Source organism: Myotis brandtii, unplaced genomic scaffold (assembly GCF_000412655.1).
Source record: "Myotis brandtii unplaced genomic scaffold, ASM41265v1 scaffold471, whole genome shotgun sequence".
In the NCBI taxonomy this organism is placed as follows: Eukaryota; Metazoa; Chordata; class Mammalia; order Chiroptera; family Vespertilionidae; genus Myotis; species Myotis brandtii.
The window spans coordinates 4,055,633-4,076,942 of record NW_005367989.1 but is presented as its reverse complement, the minus strand read 5'-3'; the positions used below and the strand labels follow the sequence as shown (position 1 = coordinate 4,076,942).

At 36.4% G+C, this 21,310-nt stretch overlaps 1 long non-coding RNA gene across 1 annotated transcript; it reads right to left on the bottom strand.

Annotated features, from left to right (window-relative positions):
* Positions 1-5,003: 5,003 nt before the first annotated feature.
* LOC106727748 lies at positions 5,004-20,331 on the bottom strand. Its single transcript, XR_001363981.1, has 3 exons — positions 20,321-20,331; positions 12,232-12,234; positions 5,004-5,038 (listed from the first exon to the last, which is right to left on the bottom strand). It is a non-coding gene; the product is annotated as an uncharacterized LOC106727748 (long non-coding RNA).
* Between the last annotated feature and the right edge of the window lie 979 nt (positions 20,332-21,310).

Sequence of the window (21,310 nt, the reverse complement as noted above, 5' to 3'; positions counted from 1 at the left end):
AATATGGTTCCTTTTTGTTTAACAATTCTTCCCCAATTTATATATTTTTTATTTTGTATTTTGTCGTAAACATCGAAAGAAACTAAGATACACCTTCAGTACTTTACTTGGAAATCTCAGTTAATGACCAGTTTCATCATTTATAAATTCTACTTTTCACATGACTGCAGGGCACAGTTGTGCTAAGATTTGGCCACTGTATAACAAGGATCGCCTTTCCTCCAGTTTTAATAACATGTTCTTTATTTCCTTTTTTTAAAAAAAATTATTTTTTTCTTTACTGGTTAAGGTATTACATATGTATTCTTATCCCCCCATACCCCCCCCCACTCATGCCCTTACCCCCCTGGTGTCTGTGTCCATTGGTTAGGCTTATATGCATGCATATACTAGTAAGTCCTTTGGTTGATCTCTCCTCCTTACCCCCACACTCCCCTACCTTCCCTCTGAGGTTTGACCATTTGATCCTTTTGAGACTTCACCAGCAGCACCTTCAACAGTGTTTACCAACAGTCTATTAATGACAATTTAGCTAGTCTCTAAGGCAATACATATTTCATCTCCCATACTTTACACTTCCTCCTGGAGTCTTCCCTTGCAGAATTTATTAACATCCATATTTCTACTATCAGTCTGTTCAAAATAACCGGGCATTTTTTATCCTGTCCTCCCAAATTGTTCTAGCCTCTGCCCATTACCCAATTATAAGACCACTGCCACATTTTTTTGGTGTTCATAACAGCAGCACCCCAGGTTCAGGCACTAAAATATGTATAGTTTCAAACTGCTGCCATACAACTTATCATAAATATATTACTTTACAGTTTTGAAGGTCAGAACTCTCCCATGGTCACTAGCCTAATAGGAAGAAGTATGCACATTACTGTGCTCTTTTCCATGGCTTCTGGGTGGGAACAGTTTCATTCCTTTTCAAGCTTCAAACTGCCACCAGTTTCCTTAGCTGGCTTTCATCTTCGAAGCCAGTAACATCAGGCCAAATCATCCTCATGTTACTATCTCTTTGGTTCTCTCTTCAAAATCTCCTTTCCACTTGTAAGGACTCTTGATTATATTGCATCTAGCTAGAAAATCCAGAATACTTTCCTAATAATAAGGTAAAATGGCCCTGGCCGGTTTGGCTCAGTGGATAGAGCGTTGGCCTGCAGACTGAAGGGTCCCAGGTTCGATTCCAGTCAAGGGCATGTACCTTGGTTGCGGGCACATCCCCAGTGGGGAGTGTGCAGGAGGCAGCTGATCAATGTTTCTCTCTCATCGATGTTTCTAACTCTCTATTCCTCTCCCTTCCTCTCTGTAAAAAAAATCAATAAAATATATTTTAAAAAATAAGGTAAAATGATTAACAACTTTACCTTAAACTGCAACCTGAATTCAATTTTCCCATGTAATACTATATTTCCAGGTTGTTTGGATTAGAACAGAGACATCTGCATGGGAGGCCATTATTCCATGAGCCACATCTAGTGCCATCAGTTCAAAAATATTCAAAACACAAGGAATTTTAGAATCCACCAGTGCTCTCCAGGCATGGCACAGATTTCATCCCACCTAAGGCTGTATGGAAATTGGTGAACACGTGGCACTTTTTTATGATCCTTCAATGAACTTGAGCTCGGGCAGCTTTTTGAAGGACAGCCAATCATTTCTCTGGATGCTTATCATGTCCAGAGTATTCAGCCCATTCTGGCCAACTTTTCACCATTGCAGAATATACCACAGGAAGATATCAATCAGATAATTCAGACATGGCTTATACCTATTTTTATAAGTTGCTCTAAATCTTAAAATGTGCTTTGAAACATGAGCTATTATAATAAGAAATAGTTTTTATTGGTCTGTTTTCCTGGTATTTGTGACTAAAATTAACACAGACCCTTCTTAATTGAAAGAGAGCCAATTGCTTTATCTGCCAAGGGGCCAAATATGTAGACATTAGCACCATGAATACCTAGCAAAGCCCTACCTGGTAATATATCAGTAAATTCGGTAAGTAATACCATAATCCACATAGTTCATGGTTAATTCCTTTATTTGAATATATCCACTAATGCTAACTTCTGGGAATACCAGAATAATAAGACAAATAAATCACTACCTAGTTATAATAAGAAGTTTCATGACCAGGGAACACACGTCCTTCAAATAATATTAGAAACATGAAGCATGAAGACACTGAGAATCTCTGAAAGGTTTAGAATGCAAAGCCTTTCCACCTAACCGTATCAAAAATCTGCAGAAATATTGTGCCTACAGTTCAAGCTTTGGTTTCCCTCACTCATTCTCACACAACTCTATTGAACTGAAATGTATTTCCTCTTCACGAGTTTCTTCTGCACTGCATGTTTCCCATGCCATTCCCCAATATGAATCAACTCATGGAGCTGGGCAGAAAACTTTCCTGAGAGTTGTAGATGATAGGGGCCAGTCATTACAGGTGCTTACCTTGAACGTATTACAGCCCTCACAGTTCGTGATGCTATAAATCATGGAAAGATTTTACCTGTAGCCCTTCATTCAGTTAATGGAGTAGTAAGAAGATGAGGTCTGTTGATTATTTCATTTCTGTTTTCCTTGCTGAAATAAACAGAGTGATTAAAATATAATTTACAGGTAGCTTCTCCTATAGATTTTCTCCAACCTCAGATGAAAGGGATGCACTTAAATACTGTAATCTGGGGAGCTGACAAGCAGTATGTGACAGGGGGAAAAAATGCTGTCTCCATTTTGTTTATGTCAATTATAACTGTCCATTTGAACAGATTTAACTAAAGCTCTTAAACATAATTGGTAAATTAATAATAGAAAATGTAGTGGTTTTTTTCTTGACAACCTTATTCCTCAGAATAAAGTACATTAATGTAATTCCTTTTTATCAGTGGATATAATTTTATTCCTGGATAATCAGTAGATTAAGAAAAAATAAAAGAATATGAATATATAAATAGATGACTTTATAATTGGGGTTATATGGAATTTATTCATAGATGATAGCAATGCTTATTTGGAGGGAAAATGGAGTTCATGACATTACTAAGAAATCCAAAGAAAGAGATGAAATTTAATGGTATATTGACCTCAGAATATATGAATTTTGTCCTTATCTGCTATATTCTATTGTATTTATGATGGTGAAAAGTTTTAAGCTAATATAAATTTCTGTTGGAAGAAAAACAAATTAATGATGCAACATCAAATAGTTTATAAAAAATAAATAAGTTGAGATCAGGATGTTTAGAAGTCTTCTTTGGTGCCAAGTTTAAAAATTGAAGTTCTTTTAGCTCAGCTTTATAAATGGTCTGAAAATTAGTTTAAAACTTTCAAGCATAAAGAGAATCAAAATGAGAAGCAGATGGGCCTATACTTCTTTAGAGAAGAACTGTCTGTTTCTCCTTATGATCAACAGAAATGCAAGAAGGAAGAAATGGAATAGAACACTTGAGATTTCACACACATTGCTACACACTGCCTTGTATTCATTAGGTAGCCAAATATATTCAAATGAGAACATTCATTCTTATTCAATATGTTCATAGCATCATTTTGAGTGCTTACATTTTTTAATTGATTAAAGTTGGATATTTTACATTTAAATTATTTAGAGTAGATATTAATCTAAATTTTGTATTAGTCCAAGGCTTATGATATTCTTACAGTATTTGGAGAGATTGGAAATCTCCTTAAGTTTAATCTAAATCTTCTTAACATTTAATTTAATCTTCTTACATATTTCAACTGTGACATAAAAACTCTTGCAGTCTATATTGTAATAAATATAAGAATAGTTCAAAGGCATACTCACCATGTCTAAATGGTTAGTTTTTCTTTATTATGTTCCTTATTAAAAATGTGAAACTCTGTATGTTTAATAATAATTACTAATCCCCCAAATTCTTAACTCATCAGTGTGGTAGAAACATCTAGTTGTTAAGACTGATTAAAAACTTTTGGTAATGGCACCCAGACAGAGAGAATTTGCTATTAAGAAATAGAGAAATAATAAAAAGAAATGGGAGAATAACCAAAAATGAAATTTTAAGATGTATAAATCCTATGTCCTTCAAATAAATACTTCAAGTTTAGACTAAATATAGTCTGTTAAGGTACTAAAAAGAGAGCTGGCCAATAAAAACTTGCTTCTCCACTCTCTATCACACATGTTGCAGAAATACATCTCACTATCACGTCCCGGTCCCCAGTACATCTCAGCATGTTATTTCTCAGATCTCATTTCTGCTGTAACTTCTTTGTTCAGGCTGACAGTTTACATGATTTTCTCCATCTCATCGTGGTGTATTACTCCAATGACAAAATACATCTGTTCCTGAGACATTTATAAAACACATTTATTTCCAAAATTGTACTTTTCTTACTGAATTCTATTACAATCAAATGTTCTTATAATAGAAATGATTTTATTTTAAGCTAAAATATTTGCTTTACATTTTCACTATTTCATGTCAGGAGATTTTGATCACTGCTAATAGACATTTGTCTTCTCCATTTCAAAATCAAGCATCTTTCACAAGGCTGTGATGATCTCATTTGGATGTGTAAGTTTTCCCATGTAAATATCCCCCATTCCCTCCTGCAGTGATCTGGACTTTATTACCTGTACACGAATAATTCCTATTTCATTATCCATAAATCCTCTAATTCTGTCTTAAACACCTCTCAAATTCATTATTTTCTCTTTTCCTCCACTAATAGTGCTTCTTCAGGAACTCGTGATCCCCCTTTCAGACTAGTACAATAGTCTGATAATTGCTTTCAGGCCTCCAGTCCTGCCAAGTTTTCAACTTAATGTAACTACTAAAATAAACTTTTGAAATACACAGAGCACATTGCTTTGGTGCCATATCCAAAGCTTTCTACATAGCCCGGAACAGTGTTCGTCCATATTATGTGCCATAGAATATCAATTGAAATCCCAATGAGGATTGGGGGAAAAACACACACAAATGTTTTTTGAAAAAAATAAGCTTAGTCCTGGATGGTATGGCTCAATTGGCTGGGCATCACCCTGTACCCCAAAAGGGTGCCTGCTTGATTCCTGTCAAGGGCACATGCCTGGGTTTCAGACTTGAGCCTGGTAGGGGGTGTGCAGAGGCAGCCGATCTGTTTCTCTCTCCCCCTCTCTTTTACTCTTTGTCTAAAAATCAATTTCGAAAAATCTTTAAAACAAATAAGCTTAGGAAATCATGGATGTCACTGTTCTTATTACAGTAGAGTTCTCGGATTATTTTGATGCTATTGGCATTTTTAAATATCCAAGAAGATGGAATGGCCTTCAGCATTTCCAAAACCTATTTGTCCATAAAATCTGTGGCAGAGAGGGAAGGGGCATAAATGCTTAGGAACACAATTTATAAATGCTGCTTTATGGAATAATTTCAAACCCTCCTGTGAGGCAACATAAGAGTGCTTTTAATCCAGCCCACTCCCAAAACCTGTTCATATCAACTATTTTCTGGGATTCCTGTTATAACAAAACATTTATACTACCTCCACTGGTGCTCACACCTGCTATTATATTTGCCCAATTGACTCTCTTCGGGGAAAACCCCTGACCCACTTTCAAAACTCAGCACAAATATATTTTTTTGTTAATCCAATACTTTCTCCACCCATCTCTTCATTAGAATTCCTTTAGAAATCTCAAGGAGTCCTGACTTCTAAATTTTTTTATCCCTGAATTAGATTCTGAGGGAGTGTGAGTATTGAGTACCATTGCTTTGAGTTGTCCAAATAGAGATCATTCTGGCATTGCACAATCGATTCAGCCGATGCGCCTGTTACAACACTCATCATACTGACTCGGGTTTATTTGCTTACATGTTTTGTCATTAAATCAGGATTATTAATACTGATGTTTGTATGTCTATGCAATATTACTACTCTGATGCCAGAGCAGGTATTCAGTAAGTATACATTAGTAACTGTTTTTTTAAAGTTGGTCTAAATTTTAAGTTTCTATAGTGATATTTTTATAGATGTTTATTATTTGGTCTTAACATAATAGAAAAGCAAAAAACAATATTCTCATAGAAGTGCTGTCACCATAAACATAAGACTATCTAAAACAAGAAAATTAGAAAGAAAAGATCATTTTGAGAACTGTGTAAGTAGAAATTTATCTTCTCATGTTTGGAAAAACATCATAAAGCAAACAAACCTGGAAGGGCCAAATTAATAATCATAAGTGTTGAAATATTATAAATCATTTGAGTTTTGGAAAGATAGATTACACAGAAACTCAACAAATTTATTGTAGTAATAGTCTTTAGCATAATGAGATGAAAATCACTTTATGGAAGACTGCATGTGAAATAAATGATTTATTTTGCCAGAAGCACTGTATAAGTTTAGAGGAATAACTATTAACAGAATAGGCCTGGAAAAATAATTGTCAAAGCAATAATGAAGAGAATCAACTCTAAGTGCAAAGAGAATGTCTGACGATTACCCTCCAGTACTAGGAGCAACACTTAGGCATCCAAGTAAAGATAACAATAGCGGAAACCAGCCAGAAACATTTAAGTAAAAATAAACTCTCAGGCATAAAAACATTGAAGCAAAATGAAGGAATTTATACATATATTATCAGATTTTAAAAAAAAATAGTTCGTTTATAACCCAGTCCAACTGTGAAAAGAAAGTTTATGGTCCATTCCAAATTCATTGTTTTCTTTTTCTTTAGTAACAAAACCCTGATTTTACTGGAGTGCCATGGTGTCCATCTACAAAACCCTGTTTACAGCTTTTTTAATGGAAACAAATTTTGGTCAATGAGATGTGAGTGAGAGTTTGGGTGAGGCTTCTGGGAGGCTGGATTGGGCAGGCAGGATTCTAAGGTCCCTCTACCTTTCTAGGAGACATGATACCTGGCGCTGCATGAACTACCCTTTGCAATGAGATAGCCTTGAGGATAGAAGTCGCTTGCAAAAATTGAATGATGGAGCAAGAAGGTAAATAGTCTGCCATGTGTTGGCCTCATGGAGTCACATTGACCCCAGACTTTTGGACTTACTTTTTTACAAAGCTCTTTTTTTTTCTTCCATGTCTGTGGCTGGTAACCGAATACAATGCTAGATTAACAGATGATGCTACTTCTTGGATGACTATCATTTAAAAGGTGCCATTCGGTGCTTTCCCAAGAGCATATGTCTAAAGATTTGCTGTACACATGTAAAAGGAGAGGCTGGAATGATGGAAATTATAAACCTCTGGCTTTTCTAAAGGTTCTGTCTGTTTCCTGAATGATTAACATCCAAAAAGGCCATACTTTTGAAGAATTCAGCCACTACGCATGAATAGTACCTGAGGAATACACAGTTTCTCCAGTACTGTAGTAAAAGTTACCCTGCGATAAATTAATTAGGAATCCTCAGGATGAAGAATAAACATAATCATCACCACATTTGTCTAAATCTTTTATCATTTGATTTAAGACATTCTTTATGCACCTGCAATCTGATTAAAGTGACCTAAAAATGCACATAGGGAGGCATCACTGGATTTGACAGTAACTAAGGAAACGCATATTAAAATAATTACATTTAACTATGTTCAAAGAGCTTGATGAATATATGAAGAGAAGGGAGATAAACTTTAAAAAATAAGAAACTAAAATGTGGTAATGTCTAGCATTAGTCAGAAGAGAATGTGCCTTATTTAAATAAATAAATTTGTATTCTCTGTGAGCTTCTTTAGCATGAATTCAATTATGACAGTTAAGTGGTAATAAATTCACTAAAATAGTGCCACCCTGTTGGGATGCATTTGATTGGCCAGCTGGCATTCCTCAAGTGATTTCTCTGAGGGGGGTCACTAGCATGCAGTTTCCTCAAACACACCATCCCTACAAGAGTGTGACTTTGTCCAACACCCTCCATTAAACAGTTATATTCAGACTATAACCTAGTTATTCCAAAACCCCTACATGGAATAATAATATATAGAAAAAAAAGAGTATTTGGCCAGTCTTATTCTTGACTTCTATATAATCTCCCCTCTGATTATTCTTTTCCATACTGTATGTCCTCTGTCACAAAATGCAGCCATTCCCCGTGTTCCTTAGATTCAGTTTTCCTCCTCACTCTTCAGTTTCCACTTTAGTGGATCATGTTCTTCATCTCACAACCTTTTTTATGGCTTCCCATGGCTTATAAAAGAGTGTTACCTGCTTCAGGCCCTGTTTCCTCTCTAATCTCATCTCCAATCACACTGGGCTTCTCCCCACATTATTCCAAACACACTAGGCTTCTTGCTGTACCTTGAACACACCAAACAACTCTTCCTTCATAGAGAGATTTATACTTATTGCCCGTCTTTTACCCCAAATATCTACATATCTTTCTTAAAGTTTTTACTCAACTATTAGCTTTTCAAGCAAATCTTCTCTAAGGACTCCACATAAATTGCAACTACAGTTCCTCCTCAAATCTTCCCAAATCCCAATGCCCCATTTTTTCCTATTCAACAGAGAACTTATCACTTTGTAATAATATATAAATTATACCTATGTGTTACCTTTTTTTAGTCTGTGAGTGTCTTTTTTCACTATGATATAAACTCCATCAATAGAAATAATCTTTGTCACTTTGTTCACTCCTACAGTGCCTACAACTGATTATGGTATAAAAGAGCTGCCAAGTAGCCTTGGCCAGTATGGCTCAGTTGGTTGGAGTGTCATCTCATACACCAAAGGGTGGCGGGTTTGATTCTTGGACAGGGAGGTACCCAATTTTTAGGTTTGATGCCCCCTCCATCTGGGTGGTGCAGGAGGCAACCAATTGATGCTTCTCTCTCACATCTATGTCTCTCTCTCTCTCTCTCTCTCTCTCTCTGTCTCTCCTCCTCTCTCTCCCTCTCTTTAAAAATCAATTTAAAATTGTTTTAAAGAAAGAGATGTTGAATAAATATTTGCTGAATAAATGGTATTGTTCATGCCTCTAATGTAGTTGTCATTTCTGTGATAATGATTTCTAAATAATACCTGTGATAATGATTTTTAAATATTTGTGACTACTAAGTCTAGTTTATCCAAGTGAATCATAATCTCTTAAAAAATAGTGTCCATGGTACATACTTATTTTGAGCCTCATTGCAAGCTTATATTCCTGGACAAAGGAGGCCTTTAGTATTTATTTTTCACACACATTTTACATTCTCCAAAAATGATTTTTTGTTCTTGTTGTTCTAAGCCAAGGCATAAGTATATTTCAGCAATATATATTAAGAGCCAAAGAATGTTTCAAAAAGGATGTGAGCAGAGATGATTGTGGAAATTAAATGTTAATGTATATAAAGTAATTTAGCTTGGCACATAGGAGGCACTCTATACATGCTAGTATGTTAGCTCTTCAGGTGTGGCCTAAAGTTTCACAGCCATTTATCTGAGATTCCGTTCTTGCTTCTTCCCTGAATAATCTCTGTGAACTTGAGTGACTTACTCAATTAAGTGATCTGGGGTGGGTTTCCTTACCAGTAAAATGAAAGATTGATCTAGATAACTCCCAGATCCCTAACATCCTAAAGATTTCTATTTCTCTGAATGGTCAGGATTGAGGCAAACTTTTCCACACCAAATTCAGCCCTTGCCCATTGGTTATAACAGCTCTAGGATAATATGTCTTTTCACATTGATGTTAATGGTTATGTTCAGAGAAAGGATGAGATGTGTAGTTCTACACTCATTAAATGGAAATGTAGTGATGTCTACTCTTATCCCCCGGCATTGCCTTTATGTTCCATCCAGAACTTTCTGGATGGTGAGAATTCTTGAAAATAGGAGGACCACCAGTGAGTAAGACATGGAAAATGGTAGTGACATAAGCAGGGATGATAATCAATATAATTAACAACAGAAATGGCACAGTCACTGGCGGTGAGAATAGCTGTTAGGTATGCAGGTGCATTCCTACTGCTTGGCAGTCCTGAGGGGAAGAAATGTTGAAAAGATCAAAAAAGGTCAAAAGAGATGAGATACAGGAAGAACTAAGGAGAAATTAATATTAAATCACTCTGAAAATATTAAAAAATAAAAGCTAAAGTCTGGAAAGGAGAAATACCAAGTTCTCTGGCTGATTAGTCCTTTAAAAAATACTTTGTGATTCACAAAACAGCCCATCTTACTCTGTTCAAGTTGCTAAATTTAAATGCTACAGACTGAGTAGCTTGTAAACAACAAAACTTTTCTCAAAGTTCTGGAGGTTGCAGGTCTAAGATGAGGGTGCCAGCCTGCCTGGGTAGGGGCCCTCTTCCAGTCATAAATTTCTCAGTGTCCTCGCTGCGGGGCAAGGGGTCTCTCTGGAGCCTCTTTTATGAGCCACTAATCCTGTTTCTGTTGATGATGGTTCCACCTCCCAGGACCCCTCCTACCAAAGCAACCACATCAGGCATTAGAATTTTAACATATGAATTTTGAGGGGACACAAACATTCAGACTGTGGCACAATACATCACATAGTCTAGCAGTTTGAGCCACCGAATTAATGAACTAACTTTTAAAAAGATGACTGTGACTTGAAAATATCCTCTAACAGGAAACAGTGAAGATACTTAAGAAGAAGGTTTTGTTAAAAAAAACAACAACAAAAAACAATTTTTGATTTCAGGAGAAATAAGTTTACTCCGGCAGCTTCATTAATTCCGGTGCATTTATTTTTTGGTATTATAACTCCAGTGAAGCAGAGGCCTCTTAGCTCTGCTCCTGGCTCTCATTCTTACTCCCTTTCACTAGACAGTAGTGGCAGCTTGAGTGCTCTGAGCCCCTCAACAGCTGATGCTCCCACACTCTCTCTGCCACTTGGCTCCTGGCTTCTGGCATGTCACACTGGCGAGCATGGTCCCCACTGTTTCTAGGCTCAGAGAAGCAAATGCACATAGCACAGTGGTTAAGAATGCAGGTTCTATGCCAGATTGCTGGCATTTAAATCCTTTCTATGACACTTACCAGGTTTATGACGTTGGGCAAGATACTTACATCTCTGTGCCTCCGTTTGCTTCTCTGTATAATCAGGATAATAATAGTATCTCACTTTTACAATTGCTGTGAGGATCAAATGAATTAATACATGTAAAGTGTGAGATCAGTCCATGGCACTTAGCAGGTAGGTGCTCAGTGAGTGCACTGTGATTTATTAAGGTTCAATTAATTTCTTAATGCTAAGAACTGTTTCATAGAAATGAGTTTGCTTTTGAAGGCTTATTGTTTATTCTAGAAACAAAACTCTTTTTAAAGTCAGCAATATACCATGAACAAAGATGAGAGCAGCAATTGAAAAATACATATAGTATAATTTCATAATAAGCAATGTACCCCTCTTTTAACTAGCAGCCTCCGCATTTTCATGATTCTTATGATTTTGCATTCTGTTGGTTGCAAACACACACATGCACAATTGAAATTTTATTCCCAATATTTTACCTTTAAAATTGTAAAACTGTTCAGAATATAATATCATCTTTTTCTATATACATTTTAAAAATAAACCTGCTGTCAATGATTGGCATTAATAATATTCAAATGCAACTGTTGTGCTAATGCTTAGGAAGTAGTTAAGAATGGATTTCAGACATGCATCAATTACTGTGGAAGTATGCCAAAGTGGCTCAAACAAATTTTTGGTTACACAGAGGCAATTTTTGACCCTGGGCCTGCGATGAACTGAAAAAGAAGGCCCACTGACTTTGACACTATTTGGGACATTCATCATCATTTCAATAAGGGAGGAAGGACAAGGTGGTCACCCTAAAAGCTCATTATCTTCTGCTAGCCATTATGTCTATAATTCCAGTGGCTGCCAATCCAAAGCCAGTGTAAAAACATATATACCTGAAACCTATATAATTTCACTGACCAATGTCACCCCAATAAATTCAATTAAAAATGAAAAAAATTAAAAACATAGACAATATTTCTTAAAGTCCTGTGTTTTATAAGCCCCTCTTAGGAGTTTAAATAATAAAGAAGTGAGACAATTTTATGGTCAGAATATCAGTACAGCTTTTTTTCTCTTTGAAAATTGAAGTGAAGTTTAGAATGAGACTGTGAATATGTCTAGCCCAAAATATATTATGAAATTAAGCTTTTTTTATTCTGGTCAGCAAAATCAAGAGGCCAGAGAAATATTTTAATCTAATATATTAGGTGCAGTTCTCTAAATAAGGTAAAGTAGATACATTTAAAGTAGTGAATCAGTATTAAATAACCCTCTCCACCACTCATACAGATCTTTGGCTGAGGCTAAGGAGGAAAGAGACCAATGAGATGTAAGCTCTGCTTTGATACTGCTGTCTTTGGAAATAAAAGAAATAGTGAAAGTTGATCTACTATGATTGGTAGGGGATGGGGAGATATTTTTAAAAGTCTGAGCCCTGGTCACACCAAGGATGACTGAAGTTAAATCATCCCTGTAATAGGCCAAACAGAAGATCCAATCTTTTTTTTTTCCTAGTTAAAATAAGCAATATTATAATCATCAATTTTATTATGACAAATATTAATTTAATGCTCAAGATTAGCCAATTATTACACTAAGGACATTCCCATCTATTATAATATTTAATCCTCAAAATAACATTACAATGCAGATAAATCTTAAGCCTATAGGTCCCCCTGGACTTTAGAGAGGTAGGGATCTGGGTAGGTGAGACATCTCCCAGACAGAGCCATTAACCCATCTCTCACCAGAGGGCACAATCCTCCTAAAACTAAGGAATGCAGAACACACTCCCCCTCTAGAACCAGTGACAAGAATGAAGGAGAAGGAGCTATACAATTCATACCACATATATCTTTTCCTTTATGTTCATGAACCCAACAAATGGCTTCTACCCCTTGATTATATGTTAAAATATGCTTAATTTACATGAACATGAACAGGTCAGGATGATTTTAAATTCAATATTATAAACTGAGTCCAAAAGTCAATCCAGAAAATGATTACTTGGTTCCAGGACATAGACCTTCTCCAGGTAGGACAACTGATGTAATATGGACAAAAGTAGATATCTATTTTTTTTCTGTCAATTACTTTATGTTTATTAAAATAACTTCAAGATTTCCACTTCCAGTGTCTTAGTAAAGGTCTTATTTCTTCTCACTAGATGATTGCAATACTGTTGCAATTGCCTTGTTTATTTTTTGTGGGTTATTTTTTGTTTGTTTGTTTTTTGCTGGGTCTCCAGTCTTTACATCAGAGTGACATCCATGACAGTTCCTCTGTGTTACCTCTGGAATCTGACACAGTGACTGGAACAGAAGAGACCCTCAGAAATCAGGTACTAAAGTAACGAATGACCCCCAAATCAGAGCTTTGAAAATGTTGATTCTCTGCACAAATATTTTAGTGGATTCTCATTAAATATAACATATAATTTATACTTCTTAGCATAATATTGATATGCTCTACAACCCAATCCTCCATTTTTATTCAAAAATATCTAATGCAATACCTGAAAAAATATACATTTTCATTAGACTACACTCTCAACCCAGTTAAAATGAATAGTCCTCACAGGACACCTAGCCCTTGGATGTCATCACATTATACTGCCACCCAGACTAGAATCCATTTTCTTCCTTTTTATCCTTTCAAATTATATTTGTACCTCTAATACCAGTTCAAGTTTCACCTAATCCATGAGTGATTCTCCAGGTGAAAGAAATCACTCTGAGTTTACAAACTCTTTGGCTATAAGGTTCTCAGAAAGTATGTATTCTTCGATTTATGAAGTAGATTTTGCAAATTTGTATGCACAGCGGATTGAACAGTGTTGAAGAGTTAAGAGTCAGTGAAACATGGTAACTGCCCATGAAGCATCGAAACTAGTAGGAAATCCAGACATGCAAGCAGATCACTATGCTAGAGATTCTTTAGGAGTGATAAGTACAGGGTTCCAGGCAACTACAAGTGATGCATTCAACCCAGCCTCTTAGGGTGTCTGGAAGAAGTAAAGCCTATTGTACCTGGGAGGGAGTAAGTAATTGTTTGAAATAACAAATGAGCTAGAAATTTAAAATGTGATTATACCAATTCCCTCCTCAAAAACTTGTGAAGTCTCATTATTGACTACAAAATAGAGCTCATGCTGCTAGGTTATAGCGGAGGAGTTGGCTACGTGAATGGAGCCCCAGAGCAGGGAAGAAAAGCATCTGCAGCATGTAAGACGGCCTGACAGGGAGAGAACATGGCACCTACTTTCCCACCTTTCTGATCTCCATACCTTTCCTCAGTCAAGGAATGACAAAACAGGCTTATTTCCTTTTGTGTGAAAATACTGGAACAACTTTTTATTTAATTTTCTCTATCCAATTGTAAGTCCTTTATTTGAGAGCACTTGTTATATTATCCGCAATGTTATACACACAATGTAGGACACAAATCAACTAATTGTGTTGAATGCAATTAAATATGATAGTAATATTCAAAGGAGAAAGGATCAGTGTAGAGGGAAATTAGGTGTTTTTTCTTTATCTACTCTCCATTGCTATCAATTATTAATTAACATTGAACTTGGCTTCTCTCTTCTCCAGAAATTATTTTAACTTGCTCTCCACTCTGATGCCTCCAGTTTATTAACAGCCAACGACAAATGTATCTCCTTCTGTCAGAGGTCTCCACTTAGGATGTTAGAATGTGATGTATGTTTTTTGCTTCAAGCATCAAAAATCTTTCATCTTTGACTATACGGAGCTAGAGCTTCATCTCTTCTTTTTTCCTTTGGGTTCTATTTTGTTTATCTGCCTGGATACCTTTCGCAGTTAGTGCAAAAATGTGATTCCATCTGTATTCACTTTTCCTACATTTTGCAACATGAATTAAAACTAAAAAATCATGTGATAGTCACAGTAAGTATTGCCACTACCTTACCCCTTTTCCTCAGAATGACATGGATGCCTCTTCCATAATGCCACTCAAAATATAATTTTTCTTATTAGTTCTACTTAGGTACAGAATAGCATAAAAACTTGTTTTTTTTCCTGAACAAGTGAGAAGAAGCTAAGAACTTGATGTCTTCTCACTGCCAAATTCCTTAGTGTGCAATTCCTAAAAACAAGAATATTCTCAAAATTAACTACAATATAACCATAAAACTTAGGAAATGAACACTGATTGATTTGTTACTACCATTTGTTATGGGCTAAATTGTGACTCCCTGACATTCATAAGTTGAAGTCCTTCACCCTAGTACCTTGGAATATGACTGGGTTTGGAGATAGATAGGGCCTTTAAAGATATGATTAAGTTAAAATCAGGCCTTTGGGGAGAGATTTCAATCCAATGTGGATGGCATCCTTATAAGAGATACTGTGGACACACAAAGAGATACCAGGTCATGTGTACACTGAGGGAAACCATGTGAAGAGGCAGCAAGAGGGCAAGCTTCTTCAAGCCAAGAGAGAGGCCTTAGAAAAAACCCAAACCTGCTGTCACCTTTATCTTAGATTTCTAACCTCCAGAACTGTGAGAAAATAAATCTCTGTTGTTTAAGCCACCTGGTCTGTGAATTTTGTTATGGCAGCCCTAGCAAACTAATTCACTATCTCATCCACAAACCCCATTCAGATGTTTACAATTGCCTAATAATAAAATGTGCAGTGAAATATCCAAGCAAAGACTGTCCGTTTTATTTAGTTGCCATGTCTCTATTCTTCTTAATCTGGAATAGTTTCTTATTTTTTCATTGACTTTCATGATCTTGATGCTTGATCATACACTTCTGCAAGCTATCTGTATGTATAAAAGGCTAATATGCAAAGTGTCCCCATTCCTAGAACCAGTTGCTTCTTCAAGAACCCACAGCTCCTCTTAGTGGCATTTAGAAGCTTACATGTAGGCACTAAATGAGCTATTGCTATTGGGATATCACTGCTCCCAGGCTCTTTCAGTAGACAGAGTTAGATACACACACACACACACACACACACACACACACACACACACGTGAGTTCACATTGAGAATCATTCCAATCATCACTGTAAGATGACTTTTCTTTTTCTTTTTTTTTTCTTTTTCCTTTAATTCTCACCTGAGCTTATTTTTCCATTGACTTTTAGAAAAAGTGGAAGAGAGAGGGAAAGACAGAGAGAACATCGATGTGAGAGAAACACATTGATTGGTTGCCTCCTGTAGGAGCCCTAACCAGGGCGTGGTCCAGGGAGAAGTCTGCAACCAAAGTATAGGGTGTCCCAAAATTCACACAAGATTTGAATTTTGCATGAGCATTAACAACAACAAAAATAAAAGCCTAATTTTACTTGGTTTATTGAATCAGATTCTAATATCTGTTGCCCTTTGATTTCAATCCCTTCAATTTGATAAGCATTACCAAGTGCCAATTATGGCCCAGGAGCAGGGACAATGAAGAACAATGAAGACCACGGGTTTGCGTATGTGCCAGCAAAGCCGTGGAGGTCATTTACCCGAAGCGCTCTTCCATACATAACCCTATCCTGTATACTTTATGAATCAATAAAAAATTTACAACTTTTAATTATAAACCTGTGTTTTCTATCAAAATTACTTCTTGCGTGAATTTTGGGACACCCTATACATGCCCTTGACCGGAATCGAAACTGGGGCTCTTTCACTGGGCCAAACCGGATAGAGCAAATAATTTTTCGTTGTGTACTTCTACATCCATTCTCTGACTGTGAGAAATCTTGATCCTCAACATATTGATCAGTGTAAATAGGCTCAGTCCTCACTTATGTCACAATCTCCTGCTGATACCAGCCCAATGCAGACGCCTTCCTCAGCTTTCTCACCCTTAGGCTCCATGCTTGGCCACTGCTATCAGCTGCATTCAGTCAAGCTCTTCCCCAGCCCAGGGCAACAACCCCACCCCCACCAGGCATGCCTAAATTGCTCTCTGCACCAGCTGAATTTTTCAAAAAGGAATGAGGCAAGTGAACTATATATTTTCCAAGTTAAAAGTTGTATCCAACTAAAGAATTAAAACCTGGATATCCCAGGTCTCACAAAAATGTGAATAAAAAGGATTCCCAAATTACAATAGCCCCCTCTCCTGCAGGTGTTCAATTAAACAATGTTATCTCTTTCAGAGTCTTCAAATGAGATTACAAAGAGGTGTGTTGTTGGGTAAACACTTTAGTTCTTTCATCGATTTCTGAAAGCACTTGAGTCCACCTAATGGAACAAAGAATCACCTGGGAGCATTTAAAAACACTGGTCCTACTCCAAAACAATGAAGTCCTCAACTCGGTGAGGCCCAGACACAAGCCTATGCTAAAATTCTCCAGGTGTTTCTCCCTTCCATTTAACAGCTGATTTCTCCTCCTTACAGATTTACTTGTCATTAAAATAACATGTGACCTAAACTTACTGTGAGAGGCCAGTACTGGGATGAAATCTCTGATCTCTAGCCTAGAGTCTCCTCCCCCTGAGTGTGGGTGGGACATGTTTAGAGGCAAGGTAAAGCGGCAGAGGTGAAAGGTTTCTGAAGATGTAAAATACGTTCCAAAACAGTTGCTTTTTGAATTAATAGAAAAGGGAATCATCTGGGTTAGGCCTGACTTAATGAGTTAAAAATTCTTTAAAAAAGAACTGGGGCCTAGCTAATGAGAAGGACTCTTTTTTTTTTTTCTGGCTCGGAAAAAGTAAGCTGCCGCCTTGTGAGAAAGCCATGGGGAGGGTAATGGAGCAAGGAACTGAGCAGCTTCTAGGAGGTAAGGGTGGCTCTGACTAACAGCCAAGAAGAAAACTGTGACCTCAGCCTCTCAGCCACAGGAAAATGAGTTCTTCCAACAACCGCGGGGATCTTGGAAGATGATCTATCCCCAACTCGCCATCTACTTGAGAGTGCGATCTGACCAACACCTACACTGCAGCCTGGTGAGGTCCCAGCAGAGAGAGGGTGCAGGTAAGTTGTGTCCAGATTCCAGACCCCCAGAAATGTGAAATAGTCAGTGTGTTGTTTTAAACTGCTATATGTGTGACAATTTGTTATGAAGAAATACAAGACCAATACAGTTATGAACCTTTTGGCTGCCAGATAACATTTCCATTCGTTAGAAATTAACGACCTTTTTTGGATCTGAGGATGGAAATGGAAGAGCATTGGACACAAAGTAAGTGACTGATAAATATTTTTGAATGATTATAATATCAGGGGGAAAAAACCCATGCATGATGATCATGTCTGTTCTATTTTATGCACCCAAAGAATATTTTCACTTTCAAGGATCACTTTTAATGTCACTTGCCTTCTTTATGCTGGAAGAAAAGTCAGCCATTTGGCATCATTTCCCTAAAGGATCAAATTTCCCTACATTGAGACATTGGTGGGCAAATGCTAAAAACAAATCAGTGGGGTTAGAATATAACACTAAGATAATGTTGAATTGATTGTGATTATCTTTAAAGAAAATACATGTATTAAATTCAGCTGGACATTACCCCACCTGTTCATACTTATTCGAACCCTCAATACATACTAGTACATAACCTTCAATCTGAAAATCTATAAAAACTCTTTTTTTTTCTTTCAACTGACTTAATTATGTCTCTCTTACAATGTCTATTAAAAACCTCCTGTATAACTACATTCCTAGGATAAAAACAATTTTTTTCTTGAAAGAAATTTGACCTGGTATTGGGGAAATAACCTATAGGAGGCCAGAGCTAGAAATTTTAACAACTTTTGAACAACCTTGGAAGCTTTCTGAAAGTACTAGAGTGCACTTTGAAATGGACCCACAATGACTGAGTTCAAGAGGCTGATTTGGTCTGATATTTGTCACTTCATCCATCCTGGATAACCCCATGCTTAGGCCAAACATTTCCTTATGTTTTATGCTCTCTGAACCTGGTTTTCTCATTTGAAATGACCCAGTTGCCTTCACATTCATTTCTTACTACTATTCTATTAAAAAAAAAATTCTACTATTCGATTAAAAAAAAAAATCTACCTTGTCTGTGAGGAAGACTAGGACCCCTTGGACTTTATATAATACAGCAAAATATCTTCTTGGTAAAAAGGAGGAAGAGGAAAAAAATGTGAGCATTGCAGTTCCTCAAGACAGCATGCTATGAGGTTTTCAAAGTCAAGTTCTAAGAGAGGAATTTTCTAAACTCTATTTTAGGAAATATCCAAGTAGATGTTAAGTATCCATCACATAAACAGTTTGGATCAAATAATATAGAGAAATACTTAGTAAAAGAAAATTAAACAAAAAAAATTTCTTACCTTTGGGGCTTCTTAGAACCTCTTATGTAAATATCCAATAAATAGGATCATATATTCTGCAGGATTTCATAGCTTTTTAAATTATTGAACACTTTTTAACCTAGGAAGAAAATTGGATACACTTTACTCAATAACAGTGGTTCTTACAGTATGCTTCCCAACCCAGCAACTTCAGCAGCAATATCTCTTGGATATTTGTTAGAAAGGCAAATTTTTGGACCCCTCCCCAGACCTACTGAATCAGAAACTCTGGGGTTGGGGCCCAGGAGTCCACATGCCCACATGCCAGTTGATTCTAACACACACTGAAGTTTGAGATCTGTTATTCTATTCCACATATAACTCAAATAATCCCAACCCACTCATCTTTCAGAACAGATATTTATTGTAAGAGATGCTTTTGAAGAGTAAGAGAATTAACACTGGGAACTGTGCAATCACTGACATTAGGAGCACAATTTCTCCCTGTAGAGTTTTTAAATGCTCAGTGAGAGTAATTGAAGAGACATGAGCAATGTTTAACAGCTCTGAAAGGCCTCACTAAAGACATTGACTCCAAAATCAAAGGTGTTTAATTGATAGGAAAAATATAGGTATTTTTCCTCACTCCAGTCTGTCAGTCTGATAATTTACAGCCTAAGAGATTTCTTTTCAAATGAACATCCAAGAAGCAAATGTGTTAAACGCTAACATCTGTTCTGAAGTAATTTGTCTGCATTGCCATACACAGATGAGGTGAAACTTTCTTAAAGGCCCATTTAAGCTACTCAAGGTTGTATATGTTACTAAAGAATGTTAGGTATTTAATTGCTAAAATCCCAGGAAATATGGTATATGTCACAGCTTTATCATTATTGATAAAAATAATTATGTAATAACAAGAAGCAGTAAATTTGGAGGGGGCAGGGATTAGTTTCTTTTTTTAATTAGTTTATTTTATTGTTTAAAGTATTACAAATAGTAGTACATATGTCTCCTTTTTTTTCCCAATTGACCCCTCCACCTTCCCTACTCCCCAGCACTTGCCCCCCCCCTGCCCCCCACCCAGTGTCTTGCATCCATTGGTTATGCTTATTCTGTCTGTACTGCACGGAAAGAAACATTGAAAAGTTTGGGCTGACTGACTGTTGCCTGAAGAACAGAGTGGCTATTTGCTGTCACTCAAGTTCTATGTCAAGAAAATAGGCCCGATTGAATTAATCAACTGATCTACTGGACCTATCAATAAGATATTTAGGCCAGAGCTAAATAAACCAAGACCAGCTCTCCAGTTAACTAGATTACTAAGTTACACAGCTGATTTGGTGTGCTTATTGTTTCATCTATATTGAAATATGAACTCATTCTCATCTCAAAGAAGATCTGCTACAAGGCATACCAGTCTTATATCTTTAGTAGTCTTTTACCAAAATTGTCCCCCACATAATTCAGTCAGATTACAGCAGATAAAACAATGGGCCTGTGGATTCAAGTAGCATGTAAGTTCAGGAACCTCTCTTGTATCTTAAAAAATAATGCTGTCCATGTCAAAAAAAACCCTAGCAATTCTCTTTTAATTACTCTTATTTTAATATGGAAGTATACAGAAAGTGAGCTAAATTCTTACTAACCATTCACATATGGACTGTTAATTGCTATTTTACTTTCTTGAACATTATTTACTAGTTTCTACTTTTCAACTTCAGGCTAGCCATGTACATAAATACTGTTAGTTATTTTACTAATTGTTTGCCTAACTCCATAATAAAAGGGCTCACACACACTTTCAGGTGACAGATGCAATAAAGCATTTTTTAGACTCTCAGAAATGTCCAGCATGACTATTTTCAGTGGAGGGACTGATGGTTAGCTACCACAAACTGCTCACTGGAAACATGAGAATCTGAGGATATTAATTAGCTTCAGCAAAACTGGGGGAAAATTCACTCATTACTTCATGTGCATGATTAAAGAATTTTCTATAGCCATTGATCTTTTGATGGCAAGATTGAAAGAGAATTGAAAACGGTGACTTCAATTGTAATTCACCTCTGATAACTAAATACAATCACTATTTGATGAATGTTTAATAATTGT